This window comes from Thalassophryne amazonica, chromosome 1 (assembly GCF_902500255.1).
Source record: "Thalassophryne amazonica chromosome 1, fThaAma1.1, whole genome shotgun sequence".
NCBI classification, from domain to species: domain Eukaryota; kingdom Metazoa; phylum Chordata; class Actinopteri; order Batrachoidiformes; family Batrachoididae; genus Thalassophryne; species Thalassophryne amazonica.
The window spans coordinates 50,309,303-50,327,478 of record NC_047103.1 but is presented as its reverse complement, the minus strand read 5'-3'; positions in this window follow the sequence as shown (position 1 = coordinate 50,327,478).

Below are 18,176 nucleotides of genomic sequence, written 5' to 3'. Positions count from 1 at the left end.
CTCTGTGGAGGAAAAACGTTTACTTGATAAGCAGGCTTAGGTCGGTACAGGGATAGGTAGTCCAAACAAAGCAACAGGATCCAGAACGTCAGGCAAAACGCGTGGTCAAAATGCAAGCAGGTTCTCTTCATAAACCGAGACACGAGGCACAAAAAGCAAGGCAAGAGTACAAGAACAGAGCTGGTAAGAAGGCACGAGGCACATCGAACTGGCAAAGCAGACTGGATCAAACTGGTTTAAGCTGGCTGACGTAAAAAGTGGGGTGGACCTTCATAGACAGAGGAAGAGACAGACGGACAGAGACAGGATTAATGACCTTAGCTATCGGAAAGGGACCAACAAACCTGGGAGCCATCTTATGAGGAACACCCCGTAGCGGCAGATGACGCGTGGATAACCAAACCCGTTGTCCAGCAGAGTAGGAGGGTGCAATGGACCATCTGCGGTCCGCCGCTGCTTTATAGCTTACGGAGAACCGCAATAGGGCCCTCCGGGCCCGGTTCCAAGTTCGCTGGCAACTCATCACAAGACTGAGTGCAGAAGGAACAGATGAATGAAAATCCGTGGAGGGAAAAAGAGAAGGTAGATGAACAAAGACAACGTGAAACGGAGAGAAGCCGGAGGAAACAGTTGGCAAACAGTTGTGAGCGAGTTCGATCCAGGGCAGCTGGGTGGACCAGGAGGTGGGAAATTATGAAGAAAAGATACGCAAGCCCTTCTCTAACTCCTGATTCACGCGTTCAGCCTGACCATTGGCCTGAGGGTGGTAACCAGAGGTGAGACTTGACGTGACCCCAAGAAGCTGACAGAATTCCCTCCAGAAATGGGAAACAAGCTGAGGCCCCCGGTCTGAGACTTTATCTTGAGGTAACCCATGCAACTTGAACACATACTTTAACAAGGATTCTGCTGTTTCCTTAGCAGACAGGAGTTTAGGCAGTGGTACGAAGTGAACCATTTTGGATACGATCAACAACTGTCATGATTACAGTGTGGCGCTTAGAGGATGGTAACCCAGTCACAAAGTCCACGGATATATGAGTCCAAGGCCTAACCGGAATCGACAAAAGTAAAAGAGCACCTGCGGGTGGACGTGTAGAGGTTTTATGCATGGCACAAACAGAACATGCATTAACATAATCCTTGATGTCAGCTAACATCTTTGGCTACCAGAACCGCTGTGAAAGTAAGTACCTTGTTCTCTTAGCACTCGGGTGACACAAAAAACAGCTATCATGTCCCCATTGAATGACTTTCCCCCTTAGTGAAGCTGGAACAAACAACTTGCTAGCTTCGATGTTCCAAGTTAGTGCAGACACAAAACATTTGTCAGGCAGAATCGGCTCGGGAGTGGAATTAGAGGTGACGGAATCATCTAACCGGGAGAGCATGTCAGGCTTGCCATTTTAGACCCTGGATGTATGATAAAACAAAACTGAAACAGCTGAAAAAGATGTCCCACCTAGCCTGGTGCGCGTTTAGACGTTTAGCGGAGCGGAGATATGCTAGATTCTTATGATCTGTCCAGACTAAAAAAGGCAACTGTGCCCCCTCCAACCAGTGCCGCCACTCCTCCAAAGCCACTTTAACCACCAGCAGTTCGCGATCGCCGATGCCGTAGTTGCACTTGGCGGCAGTGAGTTTCTTCGACAAGAAGGCGCACGGGTGTAACCTGTTATCTTGGGGCCCTGTTTGAGAAAGCACTGCCCCGATACCGGCATCAGATGCATCGACCTCAACCACGAACTGCTGGGTGGGGTCAGGAAGGAGCAACACTGGGCCATTGTAAAATGATTCTTTAGGTTCCGGAATGCCTCGTCGCACTCCGGGGTCCGTACAAACTGACGAAGCGAGGAGGTTATGTTATGTAATGGAGCTGCGATAGTACTGAAATTTCGAATGAACTTACGATAAAAGTTGGCAAAGCCCAAGAACCATTGAACATCTTTGCGACTTTTCGGAACCGCCCAATCGCGAACTGCGGCAACTTTCGCCGGGTCCATCTGTATGAGCTCTTCTGAAATCACGAAACCTAAGAAAGACACCGTGGAACAATGGAATTCACATTTTTCAGCTTTGACATAGAGATTATTTTGTAATAAGGTTGATAAAATGGATCGTACCTGTTTAACGTGCGTCTCTAGATTTGGGGAATAAATCAGTATATCATCGAGATAAACAAAAATACACCTATTGAGGTATTTGCGTAATACGTCATTCACTAGATTTTGAAATACCGCGGGAGCATTAGTGAGGCCAAATGACATGACTATATACTCATAATGACCCGTGGGAGTATTAAAGGCAGTTTTCCATTCATCCCCGGCACAAATGTGAACCAAGTGATACGCATTCCACAAGTCCAACTTTGTAAAGATTTTAGCTCCCTCCAAAAGCTCGAAGGCTACTGAGATCAGCGACAAGGGATATCGGTTCTTGACTGTGACGTCATTAAGGCCTCGATAATCAATACAGGGATGGAGTGTTTTGTCCTTCTTTTCTACAAAGAAGAATCCAGCCCCAGCAGGCAAGGATGATGGATGAATTAGCCCAGCCACTAATGATTCTTGAATTTAAGTGTTCATGGCCTTGCGTTCGGGGGCTGAGAGTGAAAATAACTTTCCCCGGGGAGGCATAGCCCTTGGGAGAAGATCAATCGCACAATCATACTCACGATGAGGAGGTAGTGATTTAGCTTTTGACTTACTAAACACATCAGCAAGATCATGGTAACATGTAGGAATTCCCTCCAGATCTGAGTTATGTAAACCAGAAGTTTTAACAGGCTTAGTTAAACAAACATTTGTACAAGCTGGTTCCCAGGACTCTATCCTCCCGAGCGACCAGTCCAGGCGGGGTTTGTGGCGCTGCAGCCAGGGATGCCCCAGGATAACCGGGTGAGTCATTTTATCAAAGATATGGAAACTAATGCTTTCTGAATGATTATCCGGTATGGTCATTTGAACTGACTGCGCCCAGAATATTACTTGGCCCAGCGGGCTGCCATCCACCGCATGGACCACCAAAGGCCATGAGAGGATCTGGCAAGAGAAGATTGCATGAGATTAGAATCAGCACCAGAATCAATAAATACTGGGCAAACTAGGGAGGACGAATCAGACTTAAGTTCAGCATTAATCATATTCTGAGATGAGGGGAGAATTGAGCTCTGACTCACCCACACTACTGTTCTCAGCTGCACTGGAGCACCCCTAACTGGGCAATGTACAAGCAAATGAACGTGTTGATCACAGTAGTAGCACAGTCCTTCCACGCGGCGGTGCTCCTTCTCTTTGTTGGTGAATCGGGCCCTCCCCACCTGCATGGGCTCCTCGGTGGAATTGGAAGGGAGGGCGCTTGGATGACCGGAAGTGGGTGGCCGGTCCATCGTGGTCCCGAGGTGATGGCGTTCCGACAAGGGTGCTCCGACAGTCGGCCATCGGTGCAGATGGCCAAGGCTATTAGGTCGTCTAAGTCTTCCGGCAAATCTGTCGCAATGAGCTGGCTCCTGATGCTTTCATTTAATCCTTGAAAAAACACGTCTTGGAGGGCAGCGGAGTTCCACTTGCTCTTCACGGCCAGAATGCTGAAGTCGATAGCGTAGTCAGCCGCGCGGCGATGGCCTTGCTTCAGCCTCAACAGTTCACGTGCTGCCTCACGTCCAGGAGAGGAGCGCTGGAAAACCTGCTGGTAAAGGCTGCCAGGGAGGAGCAGGATTGCGAGTCTCAGCTCCATTCAGCCATAGCCCACCCTGCTGCCCGACCGGTAAGGTGCATGATGAAAAATGCTTTCTTCGACCGCTCGGTCAGAAACATTGGTGCCATCAATTCAAAGTGCAATTCATATTGTGTAATAAAGGGTTTGACATCCCCTGAGTCACCAGAAACTCTTTCGGGTTGCAAAAGTTGATTGCAGACCTCTGGTACAGGAATGGGAGCTGGTGGGGCAGCTGATACTCCTGGATGTGCTGAAGTTGCGGGAGTCGTTCGGGTCGTAGCCTGATGTTTTACAGCAATTAGTAGCTGCTCCATCCGAGCACTTACTGTGTCCATGAACATACCTTGTCTTTTCACTAGCGCATTGAGACCAGAATTCAGAGCAGCGAGTTGGTCCTCCTGTTGCGGTAATTGTTGGCTGTGGTGGCGAACCACCCGCTGGAACAAATCTGCGTCTGCTGCGTCCATCATGGGCCAGTTCGATCTATTAGGCTTGAAAGGCAGGACAGGCTGGATGCAAATGCACAGCGCAGGTACACAGCTCTGTGGAGGAAAAATGTTTACTTGATAAGCAGGCTTAGGTCGGTACACAGATAGGCAGTCCAAACAAAGCAACAGGATCCAGAACATCAGGCAAAAAGCGTGGTCAAAATGCAAGCAGGTTGTCGTCAGAAACCGATGAGGCACAAAAAGCAAGGCAAGAGTACAAGAACAGAGCTGGTAAGAAGGCACTAGGCACATCGAACTGGCAAAGGACAGATTCAAACCGAGCAGCTTATAAAGCATCCAAGTGATTAACCGAAACACAGAACAGGTGTGTAGGGAAACACCCAAAACCGGGGCGTGGACAGACGGACGGAGACACCTACCACCAAGAACCAAGAGAAAAAGGCAAGAGACAAAAGGACAGAGTAAACCCAAGTAGAAAAGCAGAAAAAGAGACAAACCAAACACCAAAACCACCCCCCACAACCCAGGAGCCTGACAACAGCTGCCATGAGTCTTCCATCCATGGAGTCTGTCAGTTTCGTGATCTGTTGATGATCAACTTTTCATGCAGCAGTGACCACAGCCTCTCAAATGCTGTTCAAAGAGGTATACGAGTATGTATTCATGTTTAAGAAGGGCTCACAAGTCCTCAATAGGGTTTAAGTCAGGTGAGCAAAGGGGCCATATCATTTTTCTGTCATCTCTGAGGTCTTTGCTGGCTGGCCAAGTAGTGGAGTACTTGGAAATGTGATGAAGCTTTGTCCTGCAGAAAAATGATGGTCTTCTTGAACAATGCAGAATTTTTTTCCTGTCCCACTGCTTGAAGAAAGTATCTTCTAAAAAGTGGTAGTAGATTTGAAAGTTGATTTTAAAACCCATTTCCAACCCAAAAAAAAGCCCAAAAGGTATTTCTTGACCTAATCTCGATGTTTGGACTTGTGAGCCTTGTTCAGTGGTGGTCATGTTTCAGCCTTCCTGACCTTGGCCACACCCTCTCTAATTACACAAATACATATCACTTGAGAATGCTTAAATCCAATAAGGATAGATTTAATACAGCTTGAAGTTGAAAAATATGCTTAGAAATGATAAGTTCAAATACTCACTCACCTGAAGGTTGTGCATGCAGTGTAATTTGCATGACTTAGTGTCATTCTTCTTTTTTAATCTAACAGTAAAATGTGTTTCTGTACAAAAACATGGAAATAAAAAATTTTAAGTTTGACCTCTGATGGTACTGTGTCACAATATGCAATAGTTCCAGTTCTTGCTTCTTCTTGCACAAACACATCTGACTTCACTGCATCATGACATATTTCCTAATGTGACAGAGCATCCATTATACGTGCTACTGCGCAAACGCCCCGTGCAGTCATCTGAAAGAACTTGGGTTTTGTGCACATGGCGTCAAAAGGAGGCAGAACATGACTTATAATATGGCAGAACTGTAACTTATTGCCACTGAAAAGTTCCATCAGACATGGCTGACTGAAGAAAGGAAGACTGTGTTTGCTTCACTGATGGCTTTATCTGATTAGTTGTCTACTTTACAATGAATACATCAAAACCCAGGACACACATTATAATATTACATAAGGGCTTTTTGTGGTGGTGGTGGTGGTGGGTGTTTAAAGCTTACATAAATGCAGGAATACCTTTTAAATTGCATATTGGCGACATACTTGATGACGTACTTCAATTTAAATCAAAAAATTCTGTGTGAGTTGAGTGGGCTGTAAGACAGACCTACATGATAGACTTTCACATAGATTTGAGGGGGAAAACAAATTTGATGTCAGCCGCTGGTGTTGTGATTGTTAAATGAAAATTGGGGCGCTGTGGAAAGCTCAAAGATAGACTGAAATTAAAGAAAGACATTTTAAAATTTTCAACAATTGCTAGGGCGTGCCCTTGCTGCTGCTGATAGGTTCTTCTCTTCCAAACATCCTCATCCACAATGAAACTTTGCCTTGTGCTAAATCATCAAGAGCTGACAGAATATGTTGAAAATAGCCTTATAGCACAAATGCACCAAGCATTTTAAAGGGACATATTGTTTCTGTTGACGTTTTATAGTTAAATATGATTAGAGTTACATGTTAAACATCCACAAAGTCTGGCAATTTTACAACACTCTGTGCAGGACCTACCTGGTTGTAAGCAGGGTTTAATTTCAATTTTCATTTTATTTTCATTTATATAGTGCCAAATCACAAAAAAGTTGCCCCAAGGCGCTTCACACAAGTAAGGTCTAACCTTACCAACCCCAAGAGCAAGCCCTGAAACTGCTTGTTTTACACTTATTTGGCATATGTCGCACAAGTCCATATGTACACAGTGGAACCTCGGTTTTAGAACTTAATTGGTTCATAAATGTTGTTCTTAAACCGAGTTGTTCTTAAACAAAAAACAATTTTCCCATAAGAAACAATGTAAAATGGATTAATCTATTACTGGCCCCAAAAAGAACACTGTTTTTACCTTCTTTTTTTTTAACAGTATTTCATGCATAAAAGGCAGACAAAATACAAATAATATGCATAATATCTTAATAATATCATTATAATAATTATAATAAAACAGACAATTTAATTTCACCTTACCTGTACAGAAGAGACCATAAGAACATCAGGTAACTGAACTTCTGAAGGGATCAGATGCCTCTGTTGCAGTGAAACTGGTTGGATTTAATGTTGTATGCTAACAGCATTAGCACTTTTAGCAGCTCTTGGTAGCTTCACCCGTTAGCTCCACTTAATGTGTGATTACTGTAAAAAAAAAAAAATGCAGCCTATAACTTTTAATGTCCACAACAAGGTAAACCATTAGGAGAACCACCACGCAGTCCCCAAAAATATGATTTAATAAACACCCGAAGATGGACTGTCTTGCTTCTTCTTCTGTGGAGTTTATTGGTGGATTGCAAACCAATATGGTGCATTACCACCACCTACTGTGGTGGAGGTGTTTGTGAACCAAGACTTTGTTTGAAATGAGATGCATTTCTCATTAACAAAATATGTTTGTGAACTGATTTGTTTGTAAAGAGAGCCGTTCTAAAACCAAGGTTTCACTGTACTTGTATTTGCTCTGGGTGAAATGTTACTTATCTATGTATGTAGTATGTGGCATGGTTTGTGTTCGCTATGCACAGCCACAGTAAATAAACAATCAGCACCAAATTTGGTATGGTGACTGGTCACCGAATTAAATATCTGTGCCATTGAAAGAATGTAAAAACATTCATTGTTTGTTTTATATAACGGCTAAAATAGATCGTCATTTGATATTTTATTAATTTGTGAACAACAGAAAAGGGACTTACATTTTGGTGTTCTGCTGTGACGTGTAGTCCAGTGATGCTGTGCATTGACTTCGGACTTCCATAAAAAAAAGACTTTGTGTAGTTCCTCAGTCCAGCCAAAAATCAGATCAGCGTTTCATGTAAACAGCTCTTCATGCATCCAGACGGCTTACAGCAGAGTGGATTTTGTGTGTGTGTAGCAGTGTCAGTTAACTCAATCAAACCATCATGTCACTGTCCTGCGCGCGCACGTGCGCGCACGCAACTGGCTCAGTCGAGCTGTGTACCTGTAGGGCTGTAGGAACCAGACTAGAGGTGCCACCTCTCCGAAATGAGGGGGCGTGGCTAACAGCAGCTTCTTTGTATTTAAAGCAACAGGCACAGAGAAAGACTATTTTAAAGACATGAAAATCTATTTTTTAAATGAGGTATCACCTCATTGTCTGTCATATTCTTGGCTACAAATGTTTTATCTGTTTTTAAAATACAAATATTTACTTTCTAATCTGATTTATCTCAGAGGGCAGCTTAGTCACTGAGATCTTCTGCCTTGGGTTTAACATTCAAAGAGGTTCTAACATTAGTTTTTGAGTTATGACACTGTGAATGCCCCCTGACTGCTTTCCGGTGTGGCAGTGGGTATAACTGTCAATGTGGATGATTAGGATGTCTGTCAGTCATTTTAGACTTGCTTAATTATCACTTGGTGAAATATTCAAACTTTTGCATCACATCACATGTCACATTTGAAGCCAGTGTCAGGATTGTATATTCATAATGGTCAGTCTGAGCTTTTAAACAGCAAGAAAACTGGGTACACTTTTCTTGCAATGGCTTTGACCTAGATTTCTTATGAAAAAGCATTTTCCTGTCACATTCTAAACCAATTCCACCAAGTCGCACAGACGATGTCTGTCGCCTATTATATTTTATAACACATTACTCCATCAAAAATGTCTGACAAAAGAAAAGTTATTTTAACAACCGCAAATTATGCACAGAAGCAGAACATTTATTACCATGCACACTGGCTATAAAAATGCTAAATATTTAAAGTGGACATAATGTTAAAAGCATTCATTCAAAATGGGTAAAATACAGAAAATAGGCTTATTCTGAAAAAAACATGTTTCACTACAGTACAAATCAGTACAAATATGATGCCTGATCAAATGTTGAACACAACAGATATATGTTTAGAAAATGACAAGTAACATTTATATTTAGTGAGCTACATAATCTGTGTCAGTACCGAACGGCATAGAACATTTTCTTTTCTTCTTCTTCTTATTTTACATAAAGTAGCACTACAGCAATCAGATGGTCTGTCCAACAGTCCAGGATTCTGGTATGGCTCCAAGGTTTGACTGTGATATAAACTTCTGAAGGTTACTACATCCTCTTATCCTATAGAACTGGTAGCGCGTTCCGTACCTTTTCCCTTTCCAGGTTTGTGTTTTCAATCGGCTAGCTTACTTTCTGTATTATAGGTGAAAAAGAAGTCAGCAGGCTGCAGGGCTTTCTCCACTATGGTCCATTTACATGAACTAATCTTCTGAGGTTCAAATTCAGTGAAGCCTTTTGAAATTAGATTTAAAGTTCATCTCTTCTCCATTATTAATATCTCATGTTTGTTATTGTGTTTTTGCATGGACCTATCCTTAATGTTCCAAATACAACTCTATGCCCTGGCTTTATTCATTTTTTATAATGAGTTTCATGAATGTGATTTAGAAAGCCCCTTTCTTGTTTAGAATTTTTCTTAAATGTATGTGGTAAAGACCTTTGTGACAGTTGGTGGGAAACACTATATTAATTAATAAATAAAGAAATATTACTTTGACTTTGTTCAAATTACCAGCTGACCTACATCTGATTGTTTATGTTTGCAGGAAGGTTTGTATCATATGAAAAAAAAATCCTATTTGCATTTGACTACAAAAACATATGCAAGGTTTGTAATTTTATGTAGATAATATAAGAGTGAGGCTGGTTTTGGGCTACCAGTGTTTAAGATCTGGGTTTGATTCCCGGTCATGCTACCTGTCTGTGCCCTTGGACAACACACTTCACCTGCATCGCCTCAGTTCACTCATCCGTAAATGAGCACTGGCCTTGGCTAGGAAGCAACCTGAGTCAGACTGGTATCCTGTATAGGGGGAGTCATAGACTCTCATTTGCTTTATGTTACAGAATCTGGGGATAAGCACAGATACCAGCGGGCCTCAGGGTCTATATAGGACTTCTTCTGTGTCTTGGGCGCACACACACACACACACACACACGCACACACGCACACACACACACACACACACACACACACACACACACACACACACACACACACACACACACACACACACACACACACACACACATGCAATCCAGTGGATGTAAATCTGTGATAGACTGTCAGCCTGTCCAGGGTGTACCCCACCTCTTGTCCAGTGACCGTTGGGATAGAATTGATTAAGAATTGGACTATTTGTTCGCCTGCAAAGATATCGGCATTGCCAAACACTTCTGTGCAGTGACCTCATGACTCCATAAGCTCTTCACGGGCACCTCTCGATCTCAAAGGCCAAGGACCTGGAGACGTGTTTGTCACTGCCGAGGTTCAATTGCTTCTCCACATGAAGAGTTCAGGTGCAAAACCCTGTATCGCCACCAAACCACTCTTGTTTTAAATAAGGATATTTAAGGTGGATTGATTGAATTGATGGAAGTTGTACATCTCCATGAATCATTCTTTCTTGTTATGAAATGGTTATGGTGCACCGAACAAAATAGCAGAATCTCAAAAATCAACCTTTATGCAGAAATGTGTTAATTAGCAATCTTTAATATATTTGGCTGCAAAACCTGGTATTTCCACCTTCAGTTTGTTTGCAAAACTCAGTAAGTCCATCATTTTAATGTACGCTAAGACAGAGACGCCAAGTCGGCTAAAAGTTTCGTTCCAATGCTCCTCAGTGCGCTCCTACAGGTGTTCCACCTGCTGCTACGCCTGATGTTTGGGAAAACGAGTGAGACGAGAGCCGCATGAGGCCACACATCTGGCTCTCTCTGTCTCCTCCTCCTCTCTGCGCCACTCCATGGCACAGAGCCCAACTAAGCATGCAGTCACAAAGTTCTTCTGGTGTGGATTTAAAGGAGCAAACTGGAGCGATCTGAATTGTTCATCAGCTGGTGGATGAATATGGGTGTGTGTGTGTGGAGACAGTTTGCCTCATTCACAATGTGACAGAACTTAACGATGCGCTGTTACATGGTAACAGCTGACACCTCTGCCTCAAGTCATCACATTCGTGATCAGCGGCCAAGAATGTATACTTCATGGCATTTGTGACGTCCCGTTGTTATGTGTAAACCCAGCATCAGAGAAGCACTTGTGGGCGCCACAATCTTTGCGTCACATGACCAAGATACATGCCAGTGAGTGGTGTGCTGTTCACGGTGTAGTTTTGCACACAGACTGGGATAGCGCTTATGAGGTTCTGCATACAAACCGCATCTTGACTTGCATTTACCACAGGATTTATGGGGTGTTGCAGCAGAATTGATTTTGTTATCAGATACGAGCCTCTGTAAGCTTTCACTTGCAATGCTTATCTCATTTTCTGTGGACGTGGCGTTTACGGGGTTTTGCGCCTCAACTTTTCACATACAGACACACTTGTGATGGCTGAGCCCAGGAAGTTGTTAAAAGCCTTAGTCTTAGTCTTTATCCAGGACATTTGCAAACCAAGACACTCTGATTCCTCATTCAGCTTCTCACGTGCTGCAATCAGAGCATCCACTGACTCCACGTAGATCACTGCATCTTCTGCTAAGTCAAGGTCAGTAAACCTTTCCTCATTAATAACAGCACCCAAGTCACTGGTTTCCACAACCCATTCCATGCAAGCATAGAACAGTGTAGGAGCCAGAAAATGCCCCTGAAGAATGGGGAAAAAAAGAAGAAAGAATCTTGTTTCCGCTCCCCATGGAGGTAACTCTGCCACTACCTTTTGTTGGAAGGTAGCACTCATTATGAAGAGGATGGACAATTTGCTCATCTGACACAGAATCACTGTGAACCACCATGTTTGCAGTGCTTGCAACTTTACACCTGCACACATATTAATCTCTGCCGTTCATGTTTTTCAGTAATTTCTGCTTCTAAGAGGCAGATCAGTTTTAAAGGTTGCATTTAAGTGTAAGCATCTCATTCCCCTACCTCCAGAGGAATCATTAAAAATTTATCAGCTCTAATCATCTAAGAGACTCACCCCCAAACAAAGGGATAATAATTTATGCCTGAACCTCTTCCGGTGCAGCATCACAGGAGAGGATTTCTCCCACAGTGATCAGGTTAGGGACAGTGATTTGTAAATGAGGTGACACGAGTTAACCACAAGCAGTCTCTCGCTCATTTGATGGGTGTTTTCTATTTGTATCAGCGAACATGTGTTTCTCATGATGGGACCTGACACCTCCCCTGGAGCAGCATGCAGGATGAGCAACAAAGAGGAGAGGCTGCAGGAAAAAAAAGAAAAAAAAATCACACCAACGGCAAACTGCATCCTCACCCACTAAAATGGAGTGATGGGAACAGGGGATGATGTCAGATATTCTTATGTTGGATTCTAATCCATGAGTGCAAAATTGATTTCATCAACACCTTTCTCTCTTAAATGGCCAGTTTTTACTTTAGCCATTTTGACTTGTGAGCACTGTCTGTCTGAAATGGATTTACTATTAAGAATTAATGAAAGGAGTTTTAACACCTTGTGTGAGGTGACTTAACAAATGTGTGCCAAAATGGGAAAGTGCCATTTTTGGTAATCATGATTATTTGACAGGATTTCTTTTTTTGTTTTTTTTGTTTTTTTGTGCTCTGCAATAATCAGTCTTTTCACTGGGTGTTTGAGCAAGTGTGCAAATGAAAAAGTAACATTTAAAGGTAGTAAACATACACTTTTTTTTTTTACCTGAGGCCATCAAATATGGCCATTGGGTATTGCGAAGGCTTTGCGTCTGTCCATCCGTCTGTCTGTCTGTGGCTCTCTGCTCAGCATAAGTCCAGTCTTATCACTGCCAGACTGTTGAGACACAGACCTTGGACAAGTTCAAAGATGGCTAACCTTGACCTATTTTAAAAGGTATTTTAAGTGGTTAAAAAGTGACATTCTATTTGAATCTGTTCAGTTTTGTTTTTGAGTGGCAGGCGTGACAGCCAGTCAGAGTAGAGCTGCACCATGACATCAGTGTCTGCACTCTCCAAAATTGCTTCATTATGTGTGTTTATATACATGTTTCTCATATATTATGTAAACACTAGTGAGAAATAAACACTTCTAAGACTGAAAACGCTGTTTATGGAACCTAGTAACACCTCTGAACTTATTTCGCGAACATTAGCATGGTGACATCACTAGGCTGGTCTTCTTCTTCTTTGTCTTTCGGCTGTTCCTGTTAGGGCTCGCCACAGCAGATCAATCGTTTCCATCTCACCCTGTCCTCTGTATCTTCCTCTGTCACATCAACCACCTGCATGTCCTCCCTCAGCACATTCATAAACCTCCTCTTTGGCCTCCCTCTTCTCCTCCTGCCTGGTGGCTCCATCCTCAGCATCCTTCTCCCTATATACCCTGGGTCCTTCCTCTGCACATGTCCAAACCATCTCAATCTCACCTCTCTGACTTTGTCTCCAAACCGTCCCACCTGAGCTGTCCCTCTGATATGTTCATTCCTAATCTTGTCTATTCTCGTCACTTCCAAAGAGAATCTCAACATCTTCAGCTCTGCCACCTCCAGCTCTGCCTCCTGTGTTTTTCTTAGTGCCACCGTCTCTAAGCCGTACAACAGGGGTGGTCAAGTTCGGTCCTCGAAAGCTACCTTCCTGATACTCTTAGTTGTCTCCCTGCTCCAACACACCTGAATTCAATGAAAGACTCGTTAGGAGGCTTTTAATGAGTCTCTACTGGTGGTTGGCTCTCACTGCGGTATTGTATCACTTCCTGTTCCGGAGCACAGTGGTGTTTTGCTGTATCTGTTAGCTGTTTAATCTGCGCAGTTAGATTGATCTAGTTAACTAGATAACGATTTGTTTCACAGTGTAATCTTCACGTGCCTTAACTAAAGCACTCCCTCTGCTGAATCACCTCTAAATTATTTACACATTATTCACTTTGTGTGTTTTTAGGAATCCGCTAGCTTAGCGTAGCTACTAGCTCTTAGCCGGTTTAGCATGGCGGCTTCTCCTGTCTCTCCCGCACTTTTCTGCTCTGGGTGTGAAATGTTTAGTTATTCCTCGGCCTCCTTTAGCAGTAATGGTACTTGTAATAAGTGTAGCTTATTCGTAGCTTTGGAGGCCAGGCTGGGCGAATTGGAGACTCGGCTCCGCACTGTGGAAAATTCTACAGCTAGCCAGGCCCCTGTAGTCGGTGCGGACCAAGGTAGCTTAGCCGCCGTTAGTTTCCCTCTGGCAGATCCCGAGCAGCCGGGAAAGCAGGCCGACTGGGTGACTGTGAGGAGGAAGCGTAGCCCTAAACAGAAGCCCCATGTACACCACCAACCCGTTCACATTTCTAACCGTTTTTCCCCACTCGGCGACACACCCACCGAGGATCAAACTCTGGTTATTGGCGACTCTGTTTTGAGAAATGTGAAGTTAGTGACACCAGCAACCATAGTCAATTGTCTTCCGGGGGCCAGAGCAGGCGACATTGAAGGAAATTTGAAACTGCTGGCTAAGGCTAAGCGTAAATTTGGTAAGATTGTAATTCACATCGGCAGTAATGACACCCGGTTACGCCAACTGGAGGTCACTAAAATTAACATTGAATCGGTGTGTAACTTTGCAAAAACAATGTCGGACTCTGTAGTTTTCTCTGGGCCCCTCCCCAATCGGACCGGGAGTGACATGTTTAGCCGCATGGTCTCCTTGAATTGCTGGCTGTCTGAGTGGTGTCCAAAAAATGAGGTGGGCTTCATAGATAATTGGCAAAGCTTCTGGGGAAAACCTGGTCTTGTTAGGAGAGACGGCATCCATCCCACTTTGGATGGAGCAGCTCTCATTTCTAGAAATCTGGCCAATTTTCTTAAATCCTCCAAACCGTGACTATACAGGGTTGGGACCAGGAAGCAGAGTTGTAGTCTTACACACCTCTCTGCAGCTTCTCTCCCCCTGCCATCCCCCTCATTACCCCATCCCCGTAGAGACGGTGCCTGCTCCCAGACCACCAATAACCAGCAAAAATCTATTTAAGCATAAAAATTCAAAAAGAAAAAATAATATAGCACCTTCAACTGCACCACAGACTAAAACAGTTAAATGTGGTCTATTAAACATTAGGTCTCTCTCTTCTAAGTCCCTGTTAGTAAATGATATAATAATTGATCAACATATTGATTTATTCTGCCTTACAGAAACCTGGTTACAGCAGGATGAATATGTTAGTTTAAATGAGTCAACACCCCCGAGTCACACTAACTGCCAGAATGCTTATAGCACGGGCCGAGGCGGAGGATTAGCAGCAATCTTCCATTCCAGCTTATTAATTAATCAAAAACCCAGACAGAGCTTTAATTCATTTGAAAGCTTGACTCTTAGTCTTGTCCATCCAAATTGGAAATCCCAAAAAACAGTTTTATTTGTTATTATCTGTCGTCCACCTGGTCGTTACTGTGAGTTTCTCTGTGAATTTTCAGACCTTTTGTCTGACTTAGTGCTTAGCTCAGATAAGATAATTATAGTGGGCGATTTTAACATCCACACAGATGCTGAGAATGACAGCCTCAACACTGCATTTAATCTATTATTAGACTCAATTGGCTTTGCTCAAAATGTAAATGAGTCCACCCACCACTTTAATCATATCTTAGATCTTGTTCTGACTTATGGTATGGAAATTGAAGACTTAACAGTATTCCCTGAAAACTCCCTTCTGTCTGATCATTTCTTAATAACATTTACATTTACTCTGATGGACTACCCAGCAGTGGGGAATAAGTTTCATTACACTAGAAGTCTTTCAGAAAGCGCTGTAACTAGGTTTAAGGATATGATTCCTTCTTTATGTTCTCTAATGCCATATACCAACACAGTACAGAGTAGCTACCTAAACTCTGTAAGTGAGATAGAGTATCTGGTCAATAGTTTTACATCCTCATTGAAGACAACTTTGGATGCTGTAGCTCCTCTGTAAAAGAGAGCTTTAAATCAGAAGTGCCTGACTCCGTGGTATAACTCACAAACTTGCAGCTTAAAGCAGATAACCCGTAAGTTGGAGAGGAAATGGCGTCTCACTAATTTAGAAGATCTTCACTTAGCCTGGAAAAAGAGTCTGTTGCTCTATAAAAAAGCTCTCCATAAAGCTAGGACATCTTACTACTCATCACTAATTGAAGAAAATAAGAACAACCCCAGGTTTCTTTTCAGCACTGTAGCCAGGCTGACAAAGAGTCAGAGCTCTATTGAGCCGAGTATTCCTTTAACTTTAACTAGTAATGACTTCATGACTTTCTTTGCTAATAAAATTTTAACTATTAGAGAAAAAATTACTCATAACCATCCCAAAGACGTATCGTTATCTTTGGCTGCTTTCAGTGATGCCGGTATTTGGTTAGAGTCTTTCTCTCCGATTGTTCTGTCTGAGTTATTTTCATTAGTTACTTCATCCAAACCATCAACATGTCTATTAGACCCCATTCCTACCAGGCTGCTCAAGGAAGCCCTACCATTATTTAATGCTTCGATCTTAAATATGATCAATCTATCTTTATTAGTTGGCTATGTACCACAGGCTTTTAAGGTGGCAGTAATTAAACCATTACTTAAAAGCCTTCACTTGACCCAGCTATCTTAGCTAATTATAGGCCAATCTCCAACCTTCCTTTTCTCTCAAAAATTCTTGAAAGGGTAGTTGTAAAACAGCTAACTGATCATCTGCAGAGGAATGGTCTATTTGAAGAGTTTCAGTCAGGTTTTAGAATTCATCATAGTACAGAAACAGCATTAGTGAAGGTTACAAATGATCTTCTTATGGCCTCAGACAGTGGACTCATCTCTGTGCTTGTTCTGTTAGACCTCAGTGCTGCTTTTGATACTGTTGACCATAAAATTTTATTACAGAGATTAGAGCATGCCATAGGTATTAAAGGCACTGCGCTGCGGTGGTTTGAATCATATTTATCTAATAGATTACAATTTGTTCATGTAAATGGGGAATCTTCTTCACAGACTAAGGTTAATTATGGAGTTCCACAAGGTTCTGTGCTAGGACCAATTTTATTCACTTTATACATGGTTCCCTTAGGCAGTATTATTAGACAGCATTGCTTAAATTTTCATTGTTACGCAGATGATACCCAGCTTTATCTATCCATGAAGCCAGAGGACACACACCAATTAGCTAAACTGCAGGATTGTCTTACAGACATAAAGACATGGATGACCTCTAATTTCCTGCTTTTAACTCAGATAAAACTGAAGTTATTGTACTTGGCCCCACAAATCTTAGAAACATGGTGTCTAACCAGATCCTTACTCTGGATGGCATTATCCTGACCTCCAGTAATACTGTGAGAAATCTTGGAGTCATTTTTGATCAGGATATGTCATTCAATGTGCATATTAAACAAATATGTAGGACTGCTTTTTTGCATTTGCGCAATATCTCTAAAATTAGAAAGGTCTTGTCTCAGAGTGATGCTGAAAAACTAATTCATGCATTTATTTCCTCTAGGCTGGACTATTGTAATTCATTATTATCAGGTTGTCCTAAAAGTTCCCTGAAAAGCCTTCAGTTAATTCAAAATGCTGCAGCTAGAGTACTAACGGGGACTAGAAGCAGGATCAGGGAGACAGACACCCTCTCTACTTTTAAGATTAGGCTTAAAACTTTCCTTTTTGCTAAAGCTTATAGTTAGGGCTGGATCAGGTGACCCTGAACCATCCCTTAGTTATGCTGCTATAGACTTAGACTGCTGGGGGGTTCCCATGATGCACTGAGTGTTTCTTTCTCTTTTGCTCTGTATGCACCACTCTGCATTTAATCATTAGTGATTGATCTCTGCTCTCTTCCACAGCATGTCTTTTTCCTGGTTCTCTCCCTCAGTCCCAACCAGTCCCAGCAGAAGACTGCCCCTCCCTGAGCCTGGTTCTGCTGGAGGTTTCTTCCTGTTAAAAGGGAGTTTTTCCTTCCCACTGTCGCCAAGTGCTTGCTCACAGGGGGTCGTTTTGACCGTTGGGGTTTTTATGTAATTATTGTATGGCCTTGCCGTACAATATAAAGCGCCTTGGGGCAACTGTTTGTTGTGATTTGGCGCTACATAAATAAAATTGATTGATTGATTGATTGATTGATTGATTGATTGATTGATTGATTGATTGATTGATTGATTGAGAGAGGGGCTTTATTGAACATGTGCAAATTGTACATAAGACAACAGGATCTTAATAATTAATTAAACAACTGCAAATTATAAGGAACACGATGCTCATACAGCTGAGGGTATTTTAGCATTGCGTGATATTTACATCTATAAAGCTGCATTTACACTACAATGCATAATTCCGATTTTCTGCCTCAATCTGTTTTGAACACCACATTTGCTTTTTTTAAGTGGCCCTCATCTAACACATTTACAGGTACATCTAAAAAAAAATCTGAATGTTGTTG